Source organism: Sander lucioperca, chromosome 8 (genome assembly GCF_008315115.2).
Source record: "Sander lucioperca isolate FBNREF2018 chromosome 8, SLUC_FBN_1.2, whole genome shotgun sequence".
In the NCBI taxonomy this organism is placed as follows: domain Eukaryota; kingdom Metazoa; phylum Chordata; class Actinopteri; order Perciformes; family Percidae; genus Sander; species Sander lucioperca.
The window spans coordinates 33,393,341-33,405,863 of record NC_050180.1 but is presented as its reverse complement, the minus strand read 5'-3'; the positions used below and the strand labels follow the sequence as shown (position 1 = coordinate 33,405,863).

Here is a 12,523-nt window from a genome sequence, read left to right as displayed (position 1 = left end):
AAATGTGTCTCCCACAAAAACCTCAAGCACCCTCAACGCCAGAGCCAGGCTGTTCTGTCCCAAACTTCTGTTCCCTTTTATCTGAACACTTGATAGAGTGGATGAAGATGTGCACTGCAGAGTAGACCTGTAATCGGGCCTTAAAAGTTAGGCCCGACAAGGCCCGAGACCGACAGAAATCGGCCCGAGCCCGACAAGTACATTTTGATTGACAGCTTTTTATAAGCCCGAACCCGTTGACAGCCTGACATCATTCAAATGTGCGCATGCACACTGCTCGTTAAATTTTTTAACATCATTTAGTCATGACTAGCGTAGGCTATAGGCCACTTGGAAGTTGGAACAAAGAAATAAAATAAGTCCTCCAGAGGCCAGCCTCCGTTTCACCTCCTCAGCATCCATTCTCACGCTAATCAAAACGCATCACCTGACCGCTCATTTACCGCGCAAGCCCAAGCCCGACCTGAGCCCGCCCAAGCCCGTGTAAAATGATAGAAATTAGGGTCAAAGATCTTCAGCTCTACTGCAGAGTTCAACGCAAACAAACCCAAATCCGTGAGGTCCAGTGAAGTGACATGTGTCTCTGGACGACCGTATCCTCGCTTTGTTTTTCAATTCTTTTTCCACACTGCATCTCTCTCCCTTGCCTGTCATGTTTTCTTGCCACCTCTGCCAACATATGTACTTCTATGTTTGTTTCCTTTCTCCTTCATTTTACTTTGCCTTCTGTCTCATTTTACTTTGCCTTCTGTCTCGTCTTTTTCCCAACATGCACTCTCTCGTTTCACAAAGTCAGGACCCATGTGTTTTTTTTAATCTTGCATAGATCCCTCATGAGGGCTGATATTCTCTCTGCTGCTCCTCAAGTCTGTTGATTCAGGTGCCATCTCGAGTCGCAGCTGCATGTTTGCTGCAAACAGTAAAGTGCTGGCACCCTGCCACCAGAGTCAGTTTCGGATAAAGAGGACTCAGGATTTTATTTCAAGACCGGTCAAGACCACAACTGCAGGGATATCACTAAGTTGCGTTGTGTTAACATCATTACTGTGATTGGATGTAAAACTTCCTGCTTCAAATGCAACCAATAACGACTCATTTCTAATTTGAAATTTGTTACTGTTAACCCCCTCTCCCCGCCCTAGCCTGGCTCCGCCCTCCTACGTACTTCCACTCAATTTTCATTTTCCTTCAGTACACCGTCTGGGTTTGCGGTATATTCGCGGGTTTTCTCCGGCCAAATCTTAACCGGTCCAATCAGCGAACAGAGGGAGTGGCTGAGAACGATGATGTTGAGGTTGTGCGCTAGTTTGAGTTGTAGTTCCGTAATGGCGGGGGAGAAAGATGCGAGCGAAGCCATTCGGTCCGTTGTGGCAACGCTGCCGAATATATCCAGAAGTTAAAGCCCGAGTAAGAACAATCTTTGCTGAGTTGTGTTGGTGGCCATGATGTTGTGGCCCTCCTCCCCACGGGGTTCGGGAAAAGTTAGATTTTCCAGCTCGCTCCATTAGTGGTGAAGGAGTTGGCTAAGGTTAACGCTAGCGATGCTAAGCCGACGTCACGACCAAACGTTAGCGATTGGTTATGGCAGATCCAGAGTGGCTCTGGGCAGATCCAATAGTTTTAAACTTCAACAGAGTACCCGCCTTCAAGGAAGTTAACACTTGTCAATGGAGAGTGGCCAGACTCTCTGTACTAATGAAATGTACCAGAGTCTGGTAGGACCAGGCTATCCCCGCCCCCCATAACACGCACTCCCAGGAAAGTGAAAGCTGGAAGACAGGAGAAGCTCTGGCTGTCTGGCACTGGTCTGGTCTCGGTCTTGACTCGGTCTCGTCCCCTCAAAGTCTTGGTCTTGACTCGGTCTCGATACACTCTGGTCTCAGTTTCGGTGGTCTTGACTACAACACTGCCGGGAGGTCTTATAGTTACGAGGAATGTTTTGCTCAGACAGAAAATCATTCATTTACATAAGAGAATACGTTACAGATGCACCGTTGCATGTCAAGTGTTGCATACGGTAACTTTGCATTGATGGATCGTGAGCTAAACCGGGTAATGTTGTCACTGTGTCGCGAGCCAAAGCATTAAGAGTTTGTTGTAGCAACCACCGTAATAATAACTTAGATTAATTTAGCACATTTCGTGCTTTTACAGGTTTACATTCATGATAATAAAGTGAACAATTACACAGTTTCAGAAACATTTAAAGGTTACATATAACTTTTATCTGCTTCAGCAGTAAACGAAGGTGACTAGGAGTTAGACAGTTAGCCAGTCCCTAAAGGGCATAAGAGGACATACAAACACACACACACACACACACACACACACGCACACACACACACACACACATCAACCCCCATTTCCACCTTTCAAAGCTGCTGCCCAGGGTCCCTTCATTCAAAGGCACTTTGAAGAAAGGGACCCTGATTACCAGGCAGCCTATAGCAAGCATTCAGCTACAGCCCTCCCGACACACAAGCCACCACAGACCCCTATAAAATCAAAAATTATATGTTTTTTCTATGCAAGTCTGGATGTGAATCTGTGTGTTTCTGCATACAGACACGTTCTTGTATCTTAGTCTGTGAGGGAGCATTTTTAATGCTCGAGTGTAGCACAAAAAGCCCTTGTTGAACCGTAGAGTAACACAAGCCTGTTCTGCGCCGGGATCATTTCAGGGCAGAGCCTTTCACACTTTTGCATACGAATGAGACAGCTCTACTGTAGCTGAAGTGCACATTAGCAGAAAGGGAAAGAGAGTAGAAATACAGAGAGGAATGACGGAAGAGGAGGGATGGTGAAAGCATCAATGTAAAGGAAACCAGGAAAGGGGAAGAAGTGTGTGTGTGTCTGTGTTTACTGTACGTGAGCAGGATGGAGCTGCCTTGTGTTTGTGATGGAAAGCTAATATGAGAGCTGTAGCTCGCCGCCGATGCTGGCAAGCTCTACATCACGGTTTCTCAAATGGGGGTACGCATACCCCTAGGGGTACTTTGGAGTACTGCAGGGGGTATGTAAGATTTTTTTTTAAATGTTAATTTAAAAAATATCAGTCATGCGTGATTCCTAAAATAATTATACACTATCGTAACGACTTCATTTAGTGATTCTTAATATTTGAAATGTAGCTTTTAAGTGTTTGTCAGTTACAATATTGTTTAGTAAACCAGACACTGATGGTGCAGTATTGTGCTTCTTTATATACAGTATAGCTATTCTTTTTTTGTCCTACCAAAGATGTTTTGTGCTGGGCATTGGGTAGCTCATTTGGTAGAGTGCGCGCCCATATGTAGAGGTTTATTCCTCGACGCAGAGGCCCAGGGTCTGACCTGCGGCAATTCCCTGCGTGTCTTCCCCCTCTCTCTCCCCTTTCATGTCTAAGCTGTCTCGCTTTGCCAGACCATCCACACGCTGCGGAGGGGAGGAGGGTCTGGCTAGTCCACATAGCATTCCGGGATGGGAGAAAAACGTGCTCTGGTTTATTGACATTTCTTTAAACCAATCACAATCGTCTTGGGCGGCACTAAGCTCCGCACGGAGCCACTGTAAAATAGTCGTGCGAGAGAAAACTCAGATTGGACAGATAGTCTAGCTAGCTGTCTGGATTTACCCTGCAGAGATCTAAGGAGCAGTTAACCATAGTCCTCAGAAATCCACCGGAGTTTAAAATTCCAACACAAATAAAGTGAAAGGAAACGGAAAATGCATGCATCCAGTGGAATTTCCTGCAGCACCGGACCAATCCCAGAAGTGGAACGTCAAGGATATAAACTACCGACCTAATGGTTAAAGGTGGAAATGCCCAAAAAATAATCAATGTTTTCTGCTGGTCAGTGGGTACTTGAGAATGATAATACTATGAGAAATATTTCAAAGACGGAACATTATTGAAAAAAGTTTGAGAACGTCTGATCTACTGTACATCATCAGTTTAGCTGTTTAATGTGCGATGGCAATCAACAGGCCCTGTACTTGATTTACACTGAACTTAGGTCAGCAGCTGGCCTGTCTCTGCCTGATTCATGTGTACAACACAATGTCTTAATCATAGACAAATGATTAATAATATAATATAATTTACAGTCCCCTACTGAAAGGCAGTGTTGGAGGGATTCAGCATCTCCTCCTGTCTCACCACCAAAGCAATGTTTAATTCAAGTGCAGTTTAACAGAGTAGCTCTCCAGTCACATTTCAAACCAAGCCATTAACATATCTGTGTTTCGGATGTGAAGCAGTCACAGAAACAATCTGAATGAGTTGCAGCTGTGCGGTTGGTAGGAATTAGATGTTATGCACGCTTTTAATTTGGTTTGTAAATCTTCAAATTGTTAGAGATCACGGGAGGGGTTCGGTTTTAATTCAGCATTCACGAAACCCCTCACTTGAACCAGCGATTGTCCAAACATAGCTCAGCAACCGTAACTAGTGCATAGTTACGGTTCGACAGGCCTGCTGTGCAAGCAGGCCTGTCGAGCCTTGGATTTCTCCACATGTTGAAGAAGTGTGCATGTCAATCTATTTTATAAAGAGTTTGGAGGGTTGTGGGGTTTTTTTGTAGCTTTTCAAAATTTCTATTATCTATGGATAATGAAAATTAAGAGGGGGTAGGACTAGAAAAGTTCTCAAATTCTTTCTACTCCTTTTGAACATGAACAATATTATTTGAGTTGCTTATTTGTTGCTTATATGTTTCACTTTGTGTTTTTTTTATTTTTATTTGATCTTTTATTAAATTTGAATTTCGTTCAATAAAAAAAGAAGAAGAAAAAACACGAGGAATGGATCAAATAATGAGTTTATCTGCTCTAACAGAAGCTGTAATTAAAACTGCTAACTCAGTGTTTTGAAGGCCAAAGAACATTTTGGGTAGATAACTACTGTACATTTTATGGAGCTACAGTTAGGGGTGTGCTTTATCATCAGTCCTGATAATACCATTATATTTCTTAATATCATGAAATGAAAAAGAGTCAGATGGAAAAATTAAAAATTAGCTAGAGCTACAGCTGATTAAACAGTAATTAGCCTTAAGAGGAAGGGCTAAAGCGTGATTTATACTTCTGAGTTAAATTGACCCTACGGCGTAGACTGACATGCAACTCTCGAAAAATGTAACTACACATCGCAGCGACGCACGTTGCTCGGCCGTGGCTTGGTAGCGTTGCATTTCCCTCTACTCATTTCCTGCTTCTCCTTCTCCATAAACAACATGAGATCAAGGAGAGGGTTAACTTTTCCTGCTACAGATTTCCCACCGTGGTCAGAAAGAACAGGGGAGACACTTTGTTTCTCTCACTCTAGAGTCTAGAGTCGCTACTCACTCTGAAGGTAATCCCCATCACTCTCTCACTCGCGCTACCCCCCCACGCACACACATGTCGGCCCTGTTATTCTCTTAAAGAGATCAACGCACACACCAACGCACAAGTATAAACATCAGGCCACCTACGTAGGCTACGCCGAAAGCTCTGCGTGGAGCCTCCGCAGGACCATAAATCATGCTTTAGCTGTCATACATACTAACCTGACTCCGCCAGATGGATTGCTTCGCATTTGCTCGGCATATCCATCTGGGAACTTACTGTTGGAGAACTTTTGGGAAGGGGCGAAAATACTGGTTAGCTGATTGGATAAACCATCTGTCTATCACCACCTATGTTGGTGAAAGACGGGCCAAATCAACCAATCAGATCAACGAAGCGTATGAAAATACAACCACAAGCCCCTGCTGCTGCAGGCAAAGCATAGCTTGTTAGCTCAGCAAGCAAGCAACATGTCGGTAAAGGATATTTGCCGTTTGTGTAACGAGAATTTACGAATAAAAGGCACCATTTCAGGTTCCCGGTCCATATTCTAAAAGAAGGATCCAAGAGAAAAAAGCATCAGCGAGCGGCTAACAGAATTAGGGCTACCGCTGTCTGAAAATACTGGTTAGCTGATCAGATAAACCATCTGTCTATCGCCACCTAAAACCAACGCGGATTGGTCGGTTGTTTGTCGAACGGCTCCAAATTTTCTCTGTCTCAAGATGCCAGACTGATCTGCGAGAGGAAAACTGGAGTTCGCGAGATCAGGACGGTCTCATGAGGCTACATACATACAGCATCTGCAGCTTTCTGTCTTATGTGGTTAAATTATTGTTCACTAGTTGCTGTATGTTTTTTCTCTGTCTCTTTCTCTCTCTCTGTCTCTCAATCCATATTTGTCGGACTTGGCCTTATTTTTACAGTCTATGGTCTTGACAGGATTTCCATCTCAAGTCTTGTTATCCTGCACACATCGAAAAGCCCTCGGCAGTGTCGTTTTGCTACACCACACACATAACACCCAACTTTTGATAGGTCGAGATTTATATTTCCGAGCTCATACAAAGAGCGTTAGAGATAGAGATGACACTTTCTTCATTAAGATGTATTTTCACAGAAACGCTCCCTGTAAAGTGAAAGGCTTTCCAGTACTGCTAATCCCACAGAATATTACACCAACTGTGCAGCTAAAGCACTTCCAGCTCGTTGTTATATCTGCTGGTCCATAATGTTCACTCCAGCAGTCCTCAGGAAGGTTGGGGACCTCTGCTTAAAAACCTTAAAACTGCTCATTGACAAATGCTGGCACATCATGAACTGAAACTGCTGGCTACTGTTCAATTGTTGGTGCCACTCACTTCACTTTCTCACAACGCATCAGAACATGATTGCCGTGTTTTTAATGGAGTGCAATGACAGCTGGCGTACCCTGAATGAGTTCAAATGAGTGGACATGGATCAGGCTTTATCGGGCAGATATTAGTGATGTAACGATGCATCATGAATCAGTTAAAAATCCATATAAATGTGTAAAGATTACAAACGGTTGAGATATAAAAAAAAAAAAGAATTGCAATGCAACGGCCTGGGGTGTAACATAGTTTTTATTTTACTTGTTTGACTTCAGACGTCACAACGTCTTCTAATTATGAATTTTTTATTTCATTTAGGACAAAATACATTTTTATTTTATTTATTTATTTTTTATTTAACCTTTATTTAACCAGGTAGGCCGTTGAGAACACATTCTCATTTGCAACGGCGACCTGGCCAAGAAAAGCATAAGCGTGCAGGACAACATACAGTTTCACATTCAATACAATACAGGAATACAGAATACAATAGGCTACATAAAGTGCAGATTAAGTAAGTAAGCATTACAAAGTCGGTGCAAAGTGAGGTGTAAGTAAGACGATGGATATGCGAAAGTGATATGGTTGTTTTGCACAGTTTATATAAATAAAGAAGTATTTTACAGGCATTTGTCGGCTGCTCATTCTGTTAAAGAAAATTCAGAGAAAATCATATTTTGAACTTAAAATCGTAAATTGTATTGAATTGTGAGTGTATCAGTACTACCCTAGCAGATATTGATCAATTCAGAGATGATTGGGTCGACCCTGATATTGATTGGCTTGGGACGTCCCTCCTGACAACACTTGCCATTGACACTGTAGCTTCTCTATATGTTTACAAATGCATTTCTGTCCAGGGCTCAACGCTAACTTTTTAAAGTGGTTGCCGGCTTGGTAACCAGGCATCAGCTTTTGGTTGCCGAAATTGACAAAATGGTTGCCATTTTTTAAACTGCCTATATTTGGAGCAATTCATTTCTTATGTAACTTCACCACACATTTTAATAGTGAAACAATAAGAGAATGTCTTGCAATATAGTTTCCTATTTCTCTCAAATAGGGGTGCAACGGCTATACGGATCACAAAACTCACGGTTCAGATCACGGTTTTGAGTCTCGGATCGGATACATTTTCGGATCAGCACAAAAAAGGGGGGAATTTAAATGATTATTAAAAATGTAATGACACTAACTTTTAACAATAATTACTTCTTTCACCAGTAAATTGCTGTAAAACGCCAAAAACCGATGAGAAAAGGGTATTTTTACACGCTTAGCTGTCAGCATTTTAACCGTGTTTAATCCTGTTACTACTGTAGCTAACTGTAGCCTAACGTTACCTGCTGTGTAACGTTTTTTTACTTGCATTGCTTGTTTACTAGCATGACATGCAGCGATGCTTCTGTTGCCTCTAACGTCTGTTTTGGAGCATCAGAGAGCAGCACAGGTATTTAAGTGGCACCGTGATGAGGCACCGAAACCTGATTTTAACATGCGGCGTTAACATGAACAGAAAATTGCGTCCTGTATCTTTTCACGGCGAATGCGCGTGTGTGGAAAGCGGTCGCACAAAAGCTGAAATGTTGTGTTGCGCACGAACGTAGTGTTTATACTTTACGGAGACAACCAAATAAAATATTGGTGTCTTTTTAAATAAGATTTTCCAGTTTTGTAATATATATATATATATATATATATATATATATATATATATATAAAACACAAAAATTGAACAGGTGGTTGCCAAAGGGGGCAACCAGAGGCCACGAAACGGTTGCAAATTGACTCAATCTGGTTGCCAAGGGCAACCATTACTGTTGAGCCTCGAGCCTTCCAGATGCTTTCTAATCCAATCACAAGGCAGGGGCATGGAAGAATTATCCAATCACTTGGTTGGCAAACCTTCAGAGTAGCTCAGCTATATAATAAATATATAATAAAAGCAGCATAAGCAAGCAACCACACATACACACACACACACACACACACACACACACACACACACACACACACACACACACACACACACACTCTCAAGCACTCTCTCTCTCTCTCTCTCTCTCTCTCTCATATCTCAAGTTGCTGCCAGGCCAGTGTGTTGGATTATTCATCAAGGCTGCAGTGCCTCGAGGCATGTTTGCAGGATAGATCCCTCAGCCTGTCCATCTCTTCCTCTACTTCAGCACAAAAACACACCATCCATCACACAGCAAATACCCCCTGGAAATACATAATGAGTTAATTAATAATTAACTGTGTATAATGTACACAACCGGCAGAGGCTGCATCCCTCAGTGAAACGCCCTGAAAAGGTAACTAAGTACATTTACTCAAGTACTGTACTTAAGTACAAATGTTGAGGTACTTGTACTTGAGTCTTTTCTTTTCATGCCACTTTCTACTTCTACTCCGCTACATTTCAGAGAGAAATATTCTACTTTTTACTCCACTACATTCATCTGACAGCTGTAGTTACTGATTACTTTACACATTAAGATTTCTGCACACAAAACACATGCAGTTTTTGAAATACAATGTGTTATTATAAATTAAACTACCCAACAATATACATTATTCACCTACAAGTCCAGCTGAAATAATTAGCCAATTGAACACACACTTTTTTCTGCATTGAGTACTTTTACATTTAATACATTAAGTACATTTTCCTGATGATACTTACAGACTTTTACTTAAGTAACATTTTCAATGCAGTACTTTTACTTGTAACTGAGTTTTCTATCTATATTCTATATATAGCTATCAGGGTTCACACACATCCGAGAAAACATCTTTAAAATATACCAAAATAAAGTGTCCTGGAAAGCAATGAGCTGTGTGTGAAATGTATGAAGGAGTGTTGTTATATGAGCTGAACTCACAGGAGTTGGAAGCTTTCAAAATATTTTTTTTGTCAGATGTCTTCGCTGGCAGCCAGCAGCTGTAAGAAGTACTGTGTTCAGGGTGATAGATGTTTGTGGGCGGCTTGCAGTTATGTTTTTTTTTTTCATAAGGAGACACATGCCAAAATGAAATATGGTTTAAAATATTCACTAAATTATTACCAAAAAAGGAGACTGGCAGGATTAAAGCCAACTCAAATGACTAAAAACCTTATTTTCTACAACAAATGTGATGAAAATGTGAAAAAGATCAAAACTTTTTTTCTACTGAGAACATTATGGGCCCTATTTTAACGATCTAAGCGCATGGCGTGAAGCGCCTGGTGCAGTTGCGTTTAGGGCGTGTATGAATCCACTTTAGCTAGTTTAACGGCGAAAAAAGGGTCCGGGCACCGGGGGCGTGGTTCAAAAGGGTTGTACTGAGTGTCTTCATTAATCATAATCATAGGTTGGTTTTGGGCGTAACATGCAATAAACCAATCAGAGAGACTTTTACTTGTAACAGAGTATTTTTTACAGTGTGATAATAGTACTTTTGCTTAAGTAAAGGATCTGAATACTTCTTCCACCACTGCATCCCAGACATTTTACAACCAGGGAAACGGTGGCGTTACACCCGCGTGACACTCTCCAAAATGGACCAGGATTGTGGCCATGGAAAACGGAGCTCTTTGAAAATGTTAAAGTATGATTGACAGATTGTCAATTTCCTAAAAACATGGTCAAAGTGCTTCCACTTAGTTGATGGTGGCAGAAAGTTTGCTGCTGTCGTCTCATGTCGGTGTCAAGTGTTCTTTGTTGGTTTGATATCAGTGGTTAGATTCTATTGGGTTTCCTACAGTGTTAAGCCGGCATTACTGTATGTTGTGAGGTGTGTGTGGACTTGTCAATCAAGTCATGGCCAACTCAACTCTTGTGCAACTATGAAGAAAGTTTGAAAGTTTAAAAGAAGTGCTCTCCAAACAAGTAGCTCGTCAGTTTGGCCTCTGAGACACTATTGTGGCACTAGGAATCTGGAGGCCAGAGAAAATATTTAATATATAGTATTAGGGTGATAAACAAGTTTTTTGCAGCTTGAGGATTTCTATATTTTATTTTTGACTTTGGCTGCAACACCGTGAGAAAGCTCAAGGTAGCAGAATAAAAAACAGACTGAGAGAGGCAGAGAAACAGCTGAAAGAATATGTTCACCATCATTTATTCTGACAGTTCATAAAGTCTAGGAACTACAGCAACCAGCAGACAGACATACTTTAATGTGATTGTATCTCTGAAAAAGATTGAGCTCTCTCACTACCCTGACATTAGTTGCTTGACTTTGGGGGACACTGATTGCGAACAATTTGTCATTAATTGTAATTAAGCAGTAACAGTTGGTAACATTGGCCATTGTCGGATAAAGAAATAAAAACTATTACACTGGCTTTTTTTTTAACAGTGTTCTTATTTTGTCAGCACTTTTGCAGAAAACCATCTGGAGAGCAGCACAATGGTGAAGTCTGAAAATAATAGCTGCTACGCTGACAGGAAGTGAATGACAGCATAAAGAGAGCACAGCAATGGCCACTGACAAGCAGGAACAGAGGAGAGGGAAGCTTTACAAAAATGTACAGCTATTATTAGACTCATTAACAGAACGGCTAGCTTACTACGTCAGCTTGATCTTCACAGCTAATGGACCAGATATACTGTGCACTATACATGGAAGTCTGTGAAATGCTGAATGTTTGTACGATGTGAGAGAAAGAAGAAGAACATAGAGAATAGCAGGGTTTTTCCTGACTCAAAATGGGCCTTTTGGGGTCTAAACTACCAGCCTACCGAACCAATCAGCGTCCAGGGATGACCTACTGGCAGCTGCGGACATTTTTTAGGTGTGTGTGTGACGGCTGCGACTGTTCGTCCAAAACAACAATGGCCGACGTGATAGACAGATGGGTCATCCAATCACCTGGCACGTTTAATCCTGTTACTACTGTAGCTAACTGTAGGCTAACGTTACCTGCTGTGTAACGTTTTATTAGTGTTTACTAGCATGACATGCAGCGATGCTTCTGTTGCCTCTAACGTCTGTTTTGGAGCATCAGAGAGCAGCACAGGCATTTAAGTGGCACCGTAATGAGGCACCGAAATCGGATTTTAAAATGCGCCGTTAACATGAACAGAAAATTGCGTCCTGTATCTTTTCACGGCGAACGCGCGTGTGTGGAAAGCGGTCGCACAAAAGGTGAAATGTTGTGTTGCGCATGAACGTAGTGTTTATACTTTACGGAGACAACCAAATAAAATATTGGCCTCTTTTGAAATAGGATTTTCCAGTTTTGTACGTTTTGATTTGTTTATATATATAAAACATAAATATTGAACAGGTGGTTGCCAAAGGGGGCAACCAGAGGCCACAAAACAGTTGCCAATTGACTAAATCTGGTTGCCAAAGACAACCATTACTGTCGAGCCTTGAGCCTTCCAGATGCTTTCTAATCGGCTGTCGGCTATCAATAAAAGCAGCATAAGCAACCACACACACACACACACACACACACACACACACACAGACACACCCTAAAATGCATAAATACTATGTAATATTCTACTAAGGTGCACACATTCGGTATCCTTGACTCTACATCCATATGTTATGTGTGTTGTGTTCTGTATTTCGTTAAGTACCTCATAATACAGTATAATATACTGTTTGTCATGTATAATTCATACATTTCCCATTTTTCTGTCAGTTCTGTCAGGGTTGATTGGATATGATGTGTATCAGACCACGTTTTCATTCAATTCATGTCTGGTATTTATCCTCTATAGCCATTACATGTATTATTAGTTACCTCGCTATGTAGTAGTCAGTATGGTCAATGGCAGAGTCTGGGATTTACAGGAAACAGGATATGCATGTACAGCAAAGAAATTGGTGCAGTAATTTGCATGTACTTTGTGGGGATGCAC

General features: G+C 41.6%; 1 protein-coding gene and 1 long non-coding RNA gene across 2 annotated transcripts in view; both read left to right on the top strand.

Moving 5' to 3' along the window:
• kcnh3 (potassium voltage-gated channel, subfamily H (eag-related), member 3) overlaps window positions 1-12,523 on the top strand; it is a 183,477-nt gene that overhangs the window by 92,866 nt on the left and 78,088 nt on the right. The gene's annotated exons all lie outside the window — the stretch shown is intronic.
• LOC118495602 lies at window positions 42-5,840 on the top strand. Its single transcript, XR_004898075.1, has 3 exons — window positions 42-51; window positions 3,907-3,909; window positions 5,727-5,840. It is a non-coding gene; the product is annotated as an uncharacterized LOC118495602 (long non-coding RNA).